Source organism: Cryptomeria japonica, chromosome 5 (assembly GCF_030272615.1).
Source record: "Cryptomeria japonica chromosome 5, Sugi_1.0, whole genome shotgun sequence".
NCBI lineage: Eukaryota > Viridiplantae > Streptophyta > Pinopsida > Cupressales > Cupressaceae > Cryptomeria > Cryptomeria japonica.
Window position 1 is genome coordinate 327,490,599 of NC_081409.1, and position 17,922 is coordinate 327,508,520.

The window sequence follows — 17,922 nt, forward strand, 5'->3', positions numbered from 1 at the left end:
CGAGCTATAGGGATTAGATCAGTTGGAAAGTGAAAGGACATCATGGCAATAAAAAAATCCTTGGAGGAAGAGACGATACAAAGGAATGACATCTTCAAGACCAGATGTCATTGTTAAGGCAAGGTATGCAACGTGAATGGTTGATTCATGTAATTTGGATAATTTGTTATCTTAGGAAATGGTGGATAAGTTGAACTTAAAATGTTTTCCTCATGAAGCACCTTACTCTATTTTTTGGTTGAATGGTGAGCATACTTTGATTGTGAAGGAACAAACTTGGGTTGAGTTTAAAATAGGCCCATATAAGGATAAGATTTTGTGTGATGTTATACCTATGAATAATGTCATTTGTTGTTTGGATTGCCATGGATATGTAATAGGGATGCTTTGTATGATGGGAGATACAATAGTTATAAGATTAAGAAAGATGGTATTTATTTTGATTTGACTCCATTGGTAGAAGACAATCAAGGACAATACAGGGCAAAAGGGAACCGATAAGGCAAGAGGAGAGTCATTGTAATGATGAGGCAACCATTAACAAGGAGAAGAAGGCAAGATAAATGCATAATGAAAGGAAAGAAAGGCCTAGCCGGGCCACAAAAGAGGAAGAGTATTGTCCACTGATTGTACAAGAATATAAAATACAACAGGTGTATGTTGACAGAGGAGATGAAAGATCAGGCAACAATGTGGTCTCCAAATTTGAGATAATAAAGGAAGAGCAAATCCAAGAAAGGCTTGAAAAAGTCATGATCGGAAGGGTAGTGTGTCCCTTGAAGGGAAGAGAAGTTGTAGGGAAGTCAAGCATTGCTAGAACAAAATATTATCAGTCTGAAGATGCAGAGATTAAAGAGGGAGAACACCATGTACAAGGTGTAGAGCAATGTGAGCAGCAAAACAAATAAATGGTAAGCCAAGGACCATGGAAAGGATTAGTCACCCCAAGAGGTGAAGAAGATTTGAAGAAGAAGAGTTTTTAGAGAGTCCCAAGGGTGGAAGGGACTAAGCAAGTGGCAGGCCAAGAGAAGGCCAAAGACACTATGTATGTGAAGTATCCAAGGGAAGTGGAGAAAAGAATTAGTTATGTGGTTAATACAATAGGATATCGTTGGTTGATAGATCTGATAAGAAGCCATTTAAATACTGACATGATAGTGGTTCTAAGCATAAGGAACCTAAAGGTCATAGTGAAGAAGAGAATTCATAGACAAAGAGGGAAAGAAGTATCTTGTTGCTTCATTGATGTGATGAAAATGATGGTAGAATTTAAGCCAAAGGAAGAGGAAGGACAACATATGGAATGTTTAGAGATGAATGAGACCAAGAGATCTATTGGTAACAGTTGGATGAAGAAGGTACAGTCAAGCTAGAGCATGGAGGTGTAGATCCAAGGTGACCAGTCAAGGGGAGCACCAAGTTGCATGGGCAAAGCCAAGCCCAAGGTGAAGACGAAGACAGATGTGAGTTATTGCATGATCAGGGAGGATCATCAGAGTATTGAAATTCAAGACAATGTTGCAGACCTCATTTCATCAGGAGCATGAAATCTTTCCTCTTTGAGTGTATGGTGTGGGAGCACTTGGAGTCCAATCCATATATCAATTAGGTGTTTGAGTCTTAGGAGTTAGGGGTCATGTCATTTTGATTCAATAAGGTCTATTGAGACCATTTGTAATGTAAATTCATGTTTTTAGATGGGTATGTCAAATTTGGAGTCATAATTTGTAAATCTGTAATGTTGTTCAAAAGTTGTTATTTTTGTTGTCATTGGGATAAGTTACACCGATAGAGTGTCATTGTTGTAAAAAAATTTCCAGTATTGTCATTGGGATAGTTATCCCGATAAAGGGTCTTTGTTGTAGAAAAGTTGTCAAAGTGGTCATTGGGATAGTTATCCCATAAAGTGTCATCGAGATAGGTTTCTCTATCCGGATTGGAAAATTCGGTTCAACCGACTTTGGTGGGCTATCTCGATAGGCGTCAAATACCTTGTCGGTATAGCTATGTCGACATAGGGGTCATCAGGGTAAGTTTACTTTATCGAAATTGCACAAAAAGGTTACCTCGCCGATATTCGTTATTTCGGTGGGTGAAAAAGTCTTCAGTTCGAGATTGCTATGCCAACGATGGTGTCCAACAGGTTTTTGTCAGTTCGGGATTGTTATCCTGATGTCTGTGTTTAAATTTGATTTTTCAAATGTGGAAGTCGAACAGTCAGGAAACCCAAGGGTCTGTTGTGACCGTGGGAATGCATAAATTTGGTATAAATTGTATAGAAATTGTTGGAAAAATGGGGGGGATTCTGCAATGTACAATTGATTTTCGAACTTTGAAATCATTGGCACCAAAATTGGATGTTTATGTTTTGCAACTTGCTTTGTCTCTGCAAATTGTTATGTTTTATGTACTTGAATATTGTTGTATGGATTCAAACTGTTTATGTGAGCACATGTGGTTATAGGGTTATGTGCTATCTTTCATTTTCTGATGGTTAAAAGTCTGAACAATTAAGCCCTTATAGATGAAATTGCTTGATAACTAGGGTTCTAAAAGAAAAATGATGATTTTCCCCTGACCTGATTGTCATAACACTCTATGTTGCTAATGTGAAGAGCTTATAAATTTAAGTTTGAAGGAAGGAAATTCCTTATTGCATCAAAAATTAAACAAGGTGTCATTGTGCCAGTTTTGGATGTGTGTGTTATTGTATTATGTTGCTCCGAAGTGCAAGTGTGTCTAAGCAAGTGGATAAATAAGGAATGAAATGATTCTAATGTGGTGATCCATGGGCTAGATGTAGTGTTTCATGTGGAAAAGAGGGACACAAATGTAATGATTTGGTCATGTGTGTGAATGTGGTGTGTGACCTATAATAGTGGGAGTGTACATGTGTACTTTATAAAAAATGTATATGTATATGAATATATGCCCTCTACTCAAAATTAGAAATGTGTTAATGGATGGAACTATGTATAGGTAGCGTTTTTAGGTGTGGACCAAAAGATCAAGTGTGACATATTATGATGCCAAAAAAATACCCCTATGATATATTATGTGATAAGTTGCATGTGGAATAAAGATCCCAAATGTTCATATTTTGAGAAGGGTTGTGTATGCCCAAGTTTAATCTAACTGTGGGTAAAGATAATATGCAAACAAGTTAATATACAAAACTCATGCAAGAAAATTATGTGAATTGGAAAAAAAGAGAGGAGAAATAAATAATAGATTTAGCTATGAGTGAAATTATGAAGGTATGATGGACGTATAAAAAACAAAGATGAAAATAGAGTGACAAAACAACAAAAAACGTTGAATATCTTAAATTGCTAGGTCATGTGAGGATGAAGCTTTTGACCATTGTTAAACCTATAGCAACATGGTATACCAATATATATTGAGTAGAAACATGTGTGAGTTGATATATAATGTTAAAGGATGAGTTAAAGACTAAGGATATAAATATGAACAAATTCAAGTCATGGATGAACTATAAGTAGGTGTCTTGTGACTTAATTATCAATACTTCATAAACTAGTGACAAATTTGGGAATGATGTCAAGACTAGATATACTAAGAGATGAACAACTAGTTGAATTATTGAAAATATTATATAATAAATTAAATGGGAGCAGTAATTTGTAACAATATGTCAAAAGTATGGATCTATGAAGTAATGAACGTGATGTTAGGTATCATCAAGGGAAGATGTGTACTAGATAAGGAGATATAATCAATGGTGTATAATTATATTCATGGTGTTATAAGCATCATTTAAGAAGTGGGATGTAAGAAATGGAGTCATAAATTCCATATGAATTATAGGACCCAGCATTTATAGAGCATATATTGCAAATTTTTTTTTAGAGATTTGATGTAAAGACCAATCCTTGCAGTTATCCCTATTAGCGAGTCATGTGTGCCGATAATCACATATTGGACTACTACTCCCATAAAGGTTCTACCATATGAATCCATTCTTAGTAATGTTTGAGTTAATTGTATTTGTTTATAAATACTATGGTTGATAGGGATCTTGTTCATTATATATTAGATGTTGTTTGATGGTGAATGTACTGAAGTAACCAAATGAATTGATAGGTAAGTTAATTGGCCCAAGATGCCTATAACTAAGATCTTACCCATGTGATATTTGGAGTAATTATTGAAGGTATAGTTGAACATGTCTTTAAAAATGGGTCATGTATATGTAGTGTTCTAGATGAAGATATTTGCATTATCAATTATAATTCTAGTGATTTGTTTGTACTTGTGTGGTGTTTGGTGAGGTAATAATCTTGTAAATTGAGGCTTTGCTAAAGATCCAATCTTGATAGCTTTGACTCATGCATTTTTTTATGTGGGGTATTGAATTAACAATGGGTGTATGCTTTACTATGTGGTAGAAATAGTTTCTCTATAGTTTGATGCTCTATCTTGTCATTCTACAACTCTATTGAATCAAGTTTACTATGTTAGAGACACTTTTAATTAAGGTGCAATTCAAAAGAGCTTTCCTATTAGTTTCAATCAAGGATAAAACCATTTATATAAGCATAATTTTGAGGTTGATATACATTCTATATGAGTGGACTAGGAGGATAATGTGTTCATATCTTAATTTATTGAAGTTCTAGATTATTTGAAATTTTCATTTAATATAGTTAAAATTTATAGTTGATACTAATCTTTGTGTTACATATTATCATGAAAGTCAATGCATATTCATAACCTACTATGTTGTAATCCTCATTGTCTTTTTATGCCTTAAAAGCAAAACTTATTTTGAATTCCAATGACTAATAGATTATGTAAATTTTATTGTATGAGTTTCCACATAGTTATTGGTTACGAGTCTTAATGGTGAGCAATCTTAGTGGTGAATTGTCTACTACAATTCTTGTTGTAATATTTTTAAGTGATGTCTTGGTTTTCCTATATTATATTTTAGTGGCACTATAATTCCAATCTAAGTGGTTCTTCATCATCACTTACCTATAATATTCATTAAGTACATGTCAATAGTGTGCTTAACACCTTATTGAGTGTATGATTTTTTTTCCATATAAGGAAATGTATATTGTTTAAATATATTTTATTGTGTTAATATAATGTTTAGACAACGATCATCATAAATGAGTAGTTTAGTGTTTGTAGGAATAAAATCATGCTACATTTGTGTCCCAATTTTACCTCTTTTGATTTAATATATGCATGTTTCGCTTCTCTAATGAAATATTCTAAAACAAAGTTGGTAGCCAATTAGTAGTTAGACAAGAGTTGATGTATGGATAATTTTTCTAGGATGCCCATAATCTATACTCGATAGGTTCAATATGATGAGTTCATAACATTTTAGGAAGGTTCTAGTAGGGTCTTGGGTGCCTAGTTCGTTCATTATATTTATAAAAGATATGCTTATGAAATCATTTAGCACAAAAGAACAAAATTTGTCTAAAATTATTATTTTTTGATCGATTAAAATAGTACTTTATTTTATTAATCTACTATAATAAGTACAAAACATGAAAGCTATATATTTTAAAATGGCCTTTTCACCATGCATCTACCATTATCCCATTCCCACATGTCATTTACAAAACATTCACCACCCTGACATGTTCCATCATAAACAACCCTACTATAAACATCTATATAATTATAAAATTCCATAATACTAGCTAAATTTTCGCTAGCTAGGCTCCTGAAGGATTTTCGAGAATAAAAAATTTAGAACAAAAAACTAGATAGGACACATCCAAGATAGGTATTTAACCCAGAGAAACAACTTTTTTTTCTTTTTTCTCTACCTTCTGCATTTGCACAAGACCATTGTACCATAAATCCTTGGGCTCAAATGTTGGTTTCGGTCCTCCTCGCTTCTTAGATTCGACCTCTACTCGAGCAAACATCTCCCACTCATTCAGGTAGTCTAGGAATGACTCCCACCCCATCTATGCTTCTGCATGACATTCTTCCCTTAAGCCCTTCACACTCCGTACAAGAAAGGATCAAAGACCATCATCTCTGGCGCCCACATCTCTCTAGTCACCTTCATCACCCTTAATTCCTTTCCCCGGAATTACCGAGGGTAGAATTGTTGTTAGCCCATACACCCATTCTTCTTCAACAAACTTCTTCATTTTCCACTCCACATCCTCTTTGGTTCCTAATTCTAAATACTAGGCTATAAACATCGCAGTGATATCAACATTCACGTGATACCGATGTTCCGTTTTCATAAACTCCTCTCCAAAAATGGCATCCAAAATTCACAGGAACCTGTAGTCATTAATTTGAAGACTCCCTTCAACATTTTCTCCAAAATTGAGCCCAAAAATGCTTGTTTTTTCTTCACTATAAGTATTATGAAGTTTGCTTCCACTCTCCTAGCCACCCTAGCTACTCTCTCTACTTTCCTATAGAAAACTCTATGCAATAAATGGAAATAGGAATCCCATTTAAGGCCATTTCTCTCATAGATTAATTACCGACTTTAATTCTCCTTGCTTTAGCTACCCCATCCACCTTTGATCCACTCTCCAGAATGATGACATCCTTCATGATGGTGATGTACTTTCAATATTTTTGCTCCATCTAAATCATCATACCTTTCCCAAAAATCTATATTAAAGTTTTCAATAAATGACACCACCCACTTAGACAAGGTGTCCTCCACTTGATTCCCTGAGAGATACACATGTGAAACTTTGAAAGCTTGGAACATATTTAGCACCTTCCATGTGGATTTAATAAACTTGTCTATATTCCATGCAAGTGCCCTTCCTTACTTTAGAGCATTCAATATCACCATCGAATCTCCCTCTAAATGTATTCTTTCCACTTCAAGTTTTTTTGCCATTAAGACTTGTAAAGTTAAAAATTTAGGGTTTCCACCACAAGAAGTGAGAAGACCACTATTTTTGCTTAGGGACCATTTCATTAGGGAAAGATAGGAATTTGATAGATCTAAACCTAATAGCTTTATATTCTAATCAAACTCCAAGGGTTTTAGATGTGTCTCTTTTTTCCCTTGAGTTGAATTTGATTTGAATTTGTTGAAGATGCTAGAATTAGGGTAAATGTATGTAAATTGAAGCAATTATGCACAAACAATGGGCTACAGTAATCAAACAGAGCCACAAACCTAGATATGAGCAATATATGAGTGTTTGGATATGTTCCCAAAAGGCCGACTTGAATTCCCAGGACTAGATTGTCGATCGCTCTAGCCCTCTGCACTTTTTGCCATCCAAAGGGGAACTTGTTCGTCTTGTGAATTATGTCGATACTGAAATTTAGAGCTTTGTACGTATTCCTACACACAGTAGAGAAGGGAAAATGGTTGGGAATTGGGGTTTGCCTATGTCAAACCCCAACTTAGGAATTAACCTTGAATAAATAAATGGAAATACTAAAATAAATGCTGGAAAGATATACCTCAAATCTACAATTACTGTTGATGATGCTTTAATTCTTGAATGTAATCATATATGTTGTATGAAATGTCATGAACATGACAAAACCCTAATCAAACACACATGCTTGCATATGAATGATGTAATTTTGCTCTACAATGGTTAAATAAAGAATATGTAGCCTTGAAGATCTCTAAAAAATGCTTGATGAGGAATGCTTCATGAATGTAAGAGTGTTTGATTGTTTGGAGACTTAGGGTTGAATTGAATTGATTAATGTCTTTATATAGGGGTATTTAGGTCATTTATAGGCCAACCTCCAATGGTCATGCAAAGCCACAAAATTGAATTCACACTGAAGAGATAGGACCCTTGACCCATTTCAAGATAGGGTCCAACTGAGAGGTACCAGGGTGTGGGCGCCCTAGTCCTTCTCATTAAGGGACCACCATTAAGCTCCAGGGAGAATGAAACTCCTCTAGGAAATCAATTAGTGGGTGTACATGGCATCATAATTGGAAATTGAGCACACATCAAACCTAAATAGGAGATGAGGATAGGAGATGTTAAATTAGGGGTACAAATATGAGGTGTAAATTGGCCCAGTGACAATTTACGACGCTACAAGACTGCTTTGAATGCCACTTGTGCTTATGTGATATTGTTTGTTCCTTCAAATTTTTCACTCCTATTGTAATGATATTACCCATGGAGTCTCTTGACATGAAACTTGCACCTGAAGGTCCCAGATTCTCCTTTGACGCCCCCAAAAAAGTCACCTTAACCCATCCATCCTCCAAGCATTTTCACTTCAAATTTTAATTCTGTAGAGAGATTGGATTAGCCCAATTAGGTCCATTAGAAGACCGAAATTGGTCTAAAATTATTAAGTGATATTTTATAATTAAAATACATGTAGGTTGGGCAAATCAACAAGTACAAGTATGAATCTTCTATACTTCAAACTCTACAAATATTATTTGGTTGATCCTTATAAATCTCACAAGATAACTAAAGGTAAATGTTTTAAAAATTGTAAACAAAATATAAACCTTTGGGCTAAACCCTATATTATTTTTTACTATTTTTTTAAAGATTTTGTAGGAAAAGATCTATTAACATGAGAATAATTAAGGTTGACATGTATATAAGTAAAGAACTTAGAAAATTTATGAATTTGTTTGATGTTTCTTTCTTAACATATCAAGCCAAAAGAATAACACAAATCTAATTATTAAGCTTACACAAACACTTATTAGTTGAATAACAACACTATCAAGCCCTATTATTTGATCATGTCTTAAATAACTCAATTTTTTGTTTTTTATTTTATTTTTATAGTTAAATACCTGCTAAGGGGTAGCACCCATTGTATTGATAATAATTTTTTTTAACATTCATAGTCACTAACATAGAGTGTTCTTCAACCATCCTACTATTTTGAACTACTTGACACTATCACTAGGTTCCAAAAAAGTGAGTTGACCCCAAACCCAGCTTAAGACCTACTAGACATATCTACAAATTTGTACTCATATTCTAGTACTCATCGCCACCAAACAAAACTATAGACCATATCCATATAATATCTATGTCATTGAAAGGTGAAATTGTGAGAGAAGATACTATTTGCAAGAATACATACAAAAAATAGAGACAACTAGCACCATGACCTCAGAGCATACACAACTTTCCTCACTTGACATTCTCAACTTCCAAACCACTAAGGCCTTCACCACCACAGGGAACTTGAAGCCACATGCATGATGGGTAAAGCTCATTTTATTTTCTTCAATGTCTTGTATGTTGTTCTCTAGCCATTTCTCACCTTGCACAGGTAGCACCAAGTTCAGATCCTTAGCCCCATTTCTTTCTTCTCCACTCTCATCCTCATGTTCCTTTGGTTGGTCTTCTATTTCCATGTATTCTTTCACCCATTCCTCATCTTGGGTCGCCATGATTTCGACCATAGTTTGTAGAATTAGGAGGCTTTGATCGATGTCATTCGACCTTCCTTGCAGGGTATCCGTCTCCAGGGTTCGAACCACTAGGTATTTCTGTTGGCATTGTTTTGTCATTGATGTCAACTAGTAAGTCTGCCAACCGGTAAGCAAGTTGGTATGCAAGATATTGTTACCAAAATTAGAGATTGTTGGCATGTTGATATCAACCAGTATGGGATGTCAACTGGTAAGTTTTCCAACCAGTAAGAGAGCAAACCCAGTAAGTGCAGTCTGATATAACATGACCTAACCGACAAAATAGTGAGGTGCACGATATGAAGATTAACTAGTTAGTGTATATCGATAGCATGTTTAGTCGGTGACCAAAGTTGAACTGACATAATCAAGTGAGCTGGATACTAACAAAGATGTCAAGTGGACTCCAAGTGGCAAACGTGCATTGGGTAGGTGAATGGTGCATCGGTGAGGTAGTTGTCAACTAAGTCCGAATTAAAGTCAACTGTGAAAAACACATATCAATTTCAGAGGATTGCGACTCAAAGTAGATTGATGTGCAAAGATTTGATTCTTTGAAATCATGATCGAAGCAAGATATTTGGTCGACTTGCTGATCTGGAGAAGGAAACTGCTAAATCATTTATTGATCGACAAAATCAAGACTGATGAACAGAGTCGAGTTTTCTAAATATAGTAAACATTAATTGGAAGAATAAAAAAGATGACAAAGCTTTTTGATGTACTATTTCAGGCTGTCGATTTAGGAAATATGAGATCTGATTTGATTTGGATTGAGGTTGGTAAAGAAAACCCTAAGCATGTGAAGTTTGAGTTTGTGTTTTGGTGGGAAAGCCTAAATATAAATATGCAGATTGAAGATCTAAGTTAGTGTTGTTGTTGATGCCAAAGAAGAGAAGGTGATTGTTGAGAGCAGAAGAGTGACTAGTCTGAGTGCAAGGGAGAAGTACATAAGTGACTGAGTGTTGCAAAAGAACCGGTAAGAGAGGTGTAACCGACAAGGGTTTAAGCTACTAGTAAACTATCACAAAACACAATAGTCTGTTAAACTGGCACTGTTTGAACTAGTAAGATTGAAGCAGAGAAGCAGTGAAGAGATAACCGACAGAGAGAATTGATTGGAGGTGTTACAAAATTCATTTGTAACAAGGTGTATATTATTGTATTACTTTATCTCATTGTATTTCATTGAGTAGGTGCTCGGTGTAGAGGTTGGTGCTCCTTGAGTTGATGCTCATAATAGAATAGGGTTTGGTGATCCTTTGGGTAGGTGCCCATAAATTAATAGGGGTTGGTGCTCCTTGGGTTGGTGCCCTAAACATTGTAAAACTGTTATTTCACTATGAGGTTGGATTGGAGCAGTAGATCTCTAGCAATATTTCTCACCTAGGTTTTTCCCACATTGGGTTTTCCTCGTATATTCGGTGTCATGTGATGTGCTCTTGTGTGGTTGCTTGCTAATGCTTTCATTATCCTACTAGTCACACACATTGTTTGAAATTGTTTATAGTCACTGATTTACCCCCCCTCTCAGTGATATCTTGTGTTCTACATTTGGTATCAGAGCATTAGGTTCCATGTTTGTCAAAGATTTCTCTAGCTTGGGTAGATTATGGTTTAATAACACAATGGAAATGAATTAATCCTCCTTCTCCAAATATCCCATGTTTGATGGTACCAACTATGCCTTCTGGAGCAGAAGAGTGGAAACCTATTTGTCCTCCCTAGGTTTTAAAGTTTGGATGTCTGTGCACAATGGGTATACTATCCCTAATAATCCTCATACAGATCCAGATGCTAAGAAGGAGTATGAAAATAATGCCAAGGCCAAGCATGCTATTCTCAGTGGTCTGTTTGATAACGAGTTTGTTAAGGTCATTCACTGCTCATCTGCCAAGGAAACTTGGTATAAGTTGAAAAGATTGTTTGAAGGAGATGTCAAGGTCAAGGAGGCTAAACTGTAAACACTAAGAGGTTAGCTTGAAGGCTTGAAGATGAAAGATGAAGAGAAGATTGTTGATTATCTTCATAGGATTGATGAAATAGTGAACACTATTAGAGGACTCAGAGAAGATATAATTGTTGAAGTGATTGTCAAAAAGGTACTTAGATCACTCACATCTAAGTATGACACAAAGGTCTCTGCAATAGAAGTAGCCAAGAATCTGAAAACCTTTTCAATGGATGAGTTGTTTGGGTCCCTAACTGCTTATGAGATGAGAAAAACTAGTGAAGGAACTTCAAAGAAAGAGGCTACTTTCAATTCCATCAATAAGGTTAAGGAAGAAATTACTCATGGAGAATCTAGTGAAGACTCACACATTGGTAGAAAAATTTGTAAGGAAGTTTAAAAGAGGATCCGGTAAGTACAAAGGAAAATTACCTCTCAAATGTTTTAATTGTGATAAAATAGGACACTTTGCTTCAAAATGTCCCTATGGTGAGAAAGCTGGAGAAGAGAAACAAAGCACCAGCAGACCTTTGGGTGAGGATAAAAAGAAGAATAGTTACCAACAAGATAGAAGAAGCTATTGAAAGTAGAACAACCTGTATACTATTGAAGATGATGCCACAGATGAAGAGAGTGCCTCAGAAAATGACTAATGTGAGGATGAAAGAGAAACCAATCTCTTTATGGCACTAGATTAACTGGTTGATGCAGATAATGAAGATGAAGACATTGAAGCTGAAGTGGACCTGGAAGGTGACCTTATAAGTGCTCTTGAGGAGTTGAGTAAAACAAGAAGAGATATCAAGAAGGTTAAGTGTGTTGTTATTGAGGAACAAGACCGTTTGAAGAAATCCCTGGATGAGTCCAAGAAAATGATTTTTGATTTGACACTCCATTTGGAAGAGGCCAAGAGGATATGTGAAGTTACATCCTCCGATTTGATAAAGAAGGAGAAGGAGCATCATAATTTTGAAGAAGAAATTGTAAGGCTCAGAAAGGAGCTTGAAAAGAGTAAAGATGAATTGAAGATGAGAAGCAAGTATGAGGGCAACACTGAAGCCTTCGACGAAATGTTGAGTAATCAGTAGCACTCAAAAGATACCGAAGTTTTAGGTTTTGAAGAAGGACAAAGTTCAAATAGAAAAGATACATCCGACAAGGAGATACAATTTACTTCTTCAAGTGAGAGTAAAGAAAAACAAACCTTTACTATCAACAAAGCTACCGAGAAGAGGACCTATATGTTGGCATTTTTGATGATTATGTTGTGATTGTCATTGATGGACACACACTTGCATTGAGATTGCTTTTATATGTATGAGTTATGCTCAACTGATAATTGTTCCCAACCGGTATGATGCATTATAGTCCTTATACTATTGGTGTTTTGCAGAAAGTGTTTACCGATTTGAAGTGGTATGTTGACCCCAAGCAGTTCAAGGATCTCAAGCGGTATGAAGGATCAAAGCGACAGAACACATATTTCCTAGTCTTCATTTTTGTCAAACCGGCAACTGGTATTTTGTATGAACCAATAATACTCTGTGATGAGTTACCAACCGACATTTTGTGATGAGTTACCATCCACCGATTGTTTGACGGTGCCGACACTTCAATGATGCTTTTTGTGTCATGTTACAAAATATGTCTAGATGTATTGAACCTAGGAAATTGTAATGTAATCCTATTGGACCGACATGAAATCAGATTCCTTTATAAGGACATCATGTCTAGGGTTTTAGGTTGTTGCTAGGGTTTTAAGGTGGTTGATGAGTTAGAGAGAGTGTGAATGTGTTGAAGACTGAAGTAATGTTGGAATGCATTAGGAACGAGATATCAAGGATCTAACCAAGCAATCTGTGTTATTTGCTAGATCACTCACTTGTTGATTACTCACATCTTCGACAAGTCTGAAGCCCTTAACCGGGTAGGCCCAAAAGCCTTTTGTAAATCCTGTAACAAGGTGGTTCACATCTATGGATCTAAAATCCTCTAGCAAGGTAGTCCTTAACCGGACTTATCTCCTAACAGAGATTGAGATTCCTAACAGGATTTGTTCCGGTAAAGAACATTGTATGACCTTAACCAGTCTGGTTCCTATTCTGCAAATAGTTACTTGTGAGTTCCATCTCACCGTGGTTTTTCCCATTTGGGTTTCCACATCAGAATCTCTTGTGTTATGGTGTTTGTGCTTCTATGGGTGAATGCATTATTTGTTGTTTGGTTTGCATGTGTGCTAACCGGTTTGTCTGCTAAACTATTTTACTGGTTTACTGGTAGTCTAGTAAAGTGTTTAAGTACATTGATTTTTGGTATACTAATTCACCCTCCCTCTTAGTATTCATCAATTGGTATCAGAGCCTACCTTTCTATAAGTCTAACAACTTGGAAAGAGATATGGGGGAATATACTATGAGGGAACTTACTCATCAGCTCACTCAGTCTGAGCAAGCCTATGATGATCTTTTGGTCAAATATAAGGCCTCTTAAGCAAAAAGGAGAGAACATGCTGAAAAACTGATGGAGCTATCTGAAAATAGTTCCTCTGATGAAGAGGACATGGAAGCCCTGATTCAAGAAGTAGAAAAGCTGAATGAATCCAATTCCAACCTGAGAAAAGAATTGGAAGGACTGACTATTCGAATGTGCCAAGATCTTGAGAACTGGAGGAAAGCTGGAGATCTGGTAAAAGACAAAGATCATGAAATCTCCAAGCTGAAGCAAGAGATTAGTGCCCTAACTGCTCAATTCCATGTGAGCAAAGTAGAAAAGGAAGACATGCAAGGAGAACTGAACATGACCATCTCTGAGAATGCAAACCTAATGGAAACAAATGTTGCTATTTCCAAAGAACTCTCCGAGTCAAAGGAAATACTTGCTAAGTTCAACAAGAGTACTGTTAAGCTAGAGAAAAAGCTTGAATCAACCAAACCTGTCAAGAATACTGATGGACTTGATTATTCTGGTCATGAAGAAGGTGAGACCTTTGGTGCAAATGCTGAAGCATCAAAGAGGCAATCGACATTCAAAGGTAAAGGTAAGCAAAAGTTCAAACCTATTTGCTTTAACTGTCTTAAAGAAGGACATACTGCTAATGTATGTAGGAGTAAGGCTTATAATAATTTTCCTTATTTTCTAAATGATAAGCCTAGATCCTATAGATTCAATGGTAATTGTTATGCATGTAACAAGTTTGGGCATAAAGCATTTGAATGCAGGTTTGTTATGAACAACACTGGAAGATATCCTTAGAGGACTCAAGGAGTTGGTTCAGAACCTTTTGTGAACCAGAATCACAACCGGTTTAATGCCTTTAATCATCAGTTAGGAAGCGGTGGCTATCAAGCGGTGACCAGATGGAGAGAAAACTGTTTGATCTGTCATGATCATGGTCACACTGCTGCAACATGCAGGAGGAAGAACAATAACATGAATAATGGACCTTGGAGAGCACCTGGAATGGTTTGCTATCATTGCAACAAATCGGGTCACATTGCCAGATTCTGCAGAACAAGAAAGAACATATCGGATGACATACCGGTCACTCCAGAAGGAAAGATTGATATTGATACTGTTCAAGCAGATAAGAACAAAACCTGGAAGAAGAAACCAACAATGTTGCAAGAAGAACCGGTTTCTGCACCTAGTGTGGAAATCACAAAACCAACAAACTAAGCATCTGAAAAGCTTAGGGGGAGCAAACGGTGAAATGTTTCGAACCCCTGGTTTATACTGGTAAAAGACCTTAACCAGTATGTGATACCTATCATTTGGCAGAAGACTGGAAACGGTAACAGGCAAATTAGGGTTTATGCCCTAATGGTAGAGCATTTATTACGGTAGGTGAGGAATATGTTTAAAAGGAATTTTCAAATCATTTGTCACTATCATTTTTCGAGCGAAGAAGTTTTTCAAGTGCAGAGCGAAGAAAAAGTGATTTGTGTTGCGATTCAAAGAAATTTCAAAACCCTGAAGAAGATTCAGAAGCAAATATCAAACGGTCAAGAGAAGAACTCAAAGCGGTGATTCAACAACCGACGGAGTGTGAAGCAAAGTTCAAATTGCGAAGCCCTAAATTTCAAATTGCGAAGGTATTTCTCATAATTCTCTGATTATCATGGCTTCCGCATCTTATGATAGTTCTAGTGCAATTGTTGATTCTATGGACTTCATACAACGAAAGTCAAAATATAATGCCTTGTCTCAAGTACCAGCTGGTGTTATAGTAAAAGAAGGGATTTCTGATTACATAGACTGCAAAATCGAAGACCTAGGGTCTCTTGTGATCCATTCTCAGCTAGGTCTATTCGGTGGGAAGGATAAAAAGATCAAACCGGAGTATAGCATCTTGGAGAAAAAGAAACTTCACAATGCGGTTTACTTCCTAGAGGATTTCACAGATGACCAGATTCGAATCATTCTGACAGAGTTCATGGTGACAAGATGTATCTTGAGAGAACGCATGATATCACATCGGAAGTGATTCATGTTGTCACCGGTTTCTGTAATATAGGGGAAGTGCTAGCCCTAAGGAAGGTCAGCAAGACTGAAATGTCCAAGCTCACCGGTTCAGTGAGCGACTCACATGGCATGACCATCAACTCAATCAAGGATGATCTGGTCAAGTATGCCTGCATGGTGATAGGCTACCGAACATTCTCTGCCAGCAGAATTAATTCTCTCTCTGCTGCAGCGGTAAATGCCGCTTATAGGATGATCAAGGAGGATGCGTTGTTTGATCTGTGCACCTGTATGCAAAGACAACTTATGTTGAATCTTAAGTCAATCAAACAGGACAATGCAATGAGATTCAAGTTCAGACAACTACTGGTAGGGTTATTCTTCTACTTCCAAGGTTATTTCCCAGGAGTTGGAGATATTTAGTGGTCTGCCGACCAATTGGTTACCAAGCAGATCAAAGAGAGCTTGCAAGCAGTTGGAACCAGTTAACCTAAAGTTCTGAACAAGTACTTTGATGAGTTCAAAAGCAAGATGAGCCTAAGGATGAGGATATCTAGTGACATTGTCAAGAAATATGAAGAGGACATCTACTTTATCATCAAAGTGGATGAATGCTTAATGGAGGCTGTTGAGCCTAGATAGGAAGAAGTAGAGCCTATGGGCTATGAGGTAATGTATGATATACTGGATGGGTATGCTTCTACCCTAATCGCCTCACCCCTTGATCCTAAGGCAAAGAGAACCGACACCTATTTGAAAAGGGTTGCACCAGTTGTAGAACCCCTTGAAAAGAAAGGAAAGGCAGTGCCTTCAGCATCAATACCGGTTACTGCAACCAGTCCCAAAGTGACCAAGCGGTCACCTGCAAAGAAGAAACTGGAAGCGGCACCTGCCAAAGTCTTCGAGAATAAGAGGAAGACAAGGAATAATTCATCGGACTCAGAAGAAACTGTGTCTGAAGAAAAACCCAAGAAGACAAGACAAACAAAGAAAAAGACAAAGAATGAACCGACATCATCTGCACCGGTAAATATTGACATTTCTTCCTACAAACCTTTGACACATTGTCAAAGAACTATAAAGAATATTAGGAGAAAAGTGTTGAATGATTTGATTGATTATTTTGATGATTTCAATGATGATGAAAAGGAAGCAATTGAACAGGAAATCATTAGGTATTTGTGTGCTAATGACCGGTCGCCTTCAGAAGTTAGATCTGAGACACCATATTCTTTGTTTAAGTCTTTAGACAATAAATGGCGTATTGCCATAGAGAAGGAACAAGAAATAAGGGAGAAAGTTTTTGCCCAACACTTTCCTGGCCTGTCCAATCCTGAGCTTTTTAAAGTCATCAATCAAAATAAAGGACTCTTCTTCACTAGAAGGAGAAGACTCTGGTTATTAGAAGGGAGAATTGATGATGTCGAAAAGGACACTCATCTGCATATGACAACTGTTGTACATACACACAAACTGCTTCAAGGCAACAAGAAGGCTGAGCAAGAACTGACAATAACAAAACTGGATGAAGTGTTTGATAATGAAGGAAACCTGGTTACTGAACCTATAGACACTATTGATGTCGATGCTCTCGATGTAGAGGATGTTGCTCAAGGTACACCATCAGAAGCAACAGGACAGGAGAAGTAGGCAGAATAGGTAGAAAAGCAAAAGGAAGCAGAGGACAAAAAGGAGGAGGCAAAGAAGCAAGCAGAGAAGAAGAAAGAAGAGGAGGATAAAAAAGAGGAGAAGAGAAAGGAAGCAGAGAAGGAGAAAAGGAAGGATGAAGAGGAGAAGAGGAAAAAGGAAGAGGAGAAGAAGAAGAAGAATGAAGAGGAGAAGAGGAAAAAGGAAGAGGAGAAGAAGAAGGATGAAGAGGAGAAGAGGAAGAAGGAAGAGGAGAAGAAGAAGAATGAAGAAGAAAAGAAGCGGAAAGATGAAGAAAAGAAAAAGGAAGAGGAGAAGAAGCAGTAGGAAGAGGAGTAGAAGAAAAAGGACAAAGAAGAAGAGAAGTAGAGGAAAGAAGAGAAAAGGAAAACAGAAGAAGAGGAAAAGAAAAAGATAGAAGAGGAAAAGTTAAGAGCTACATAGAAAGAAGAAGCGGCAAAAA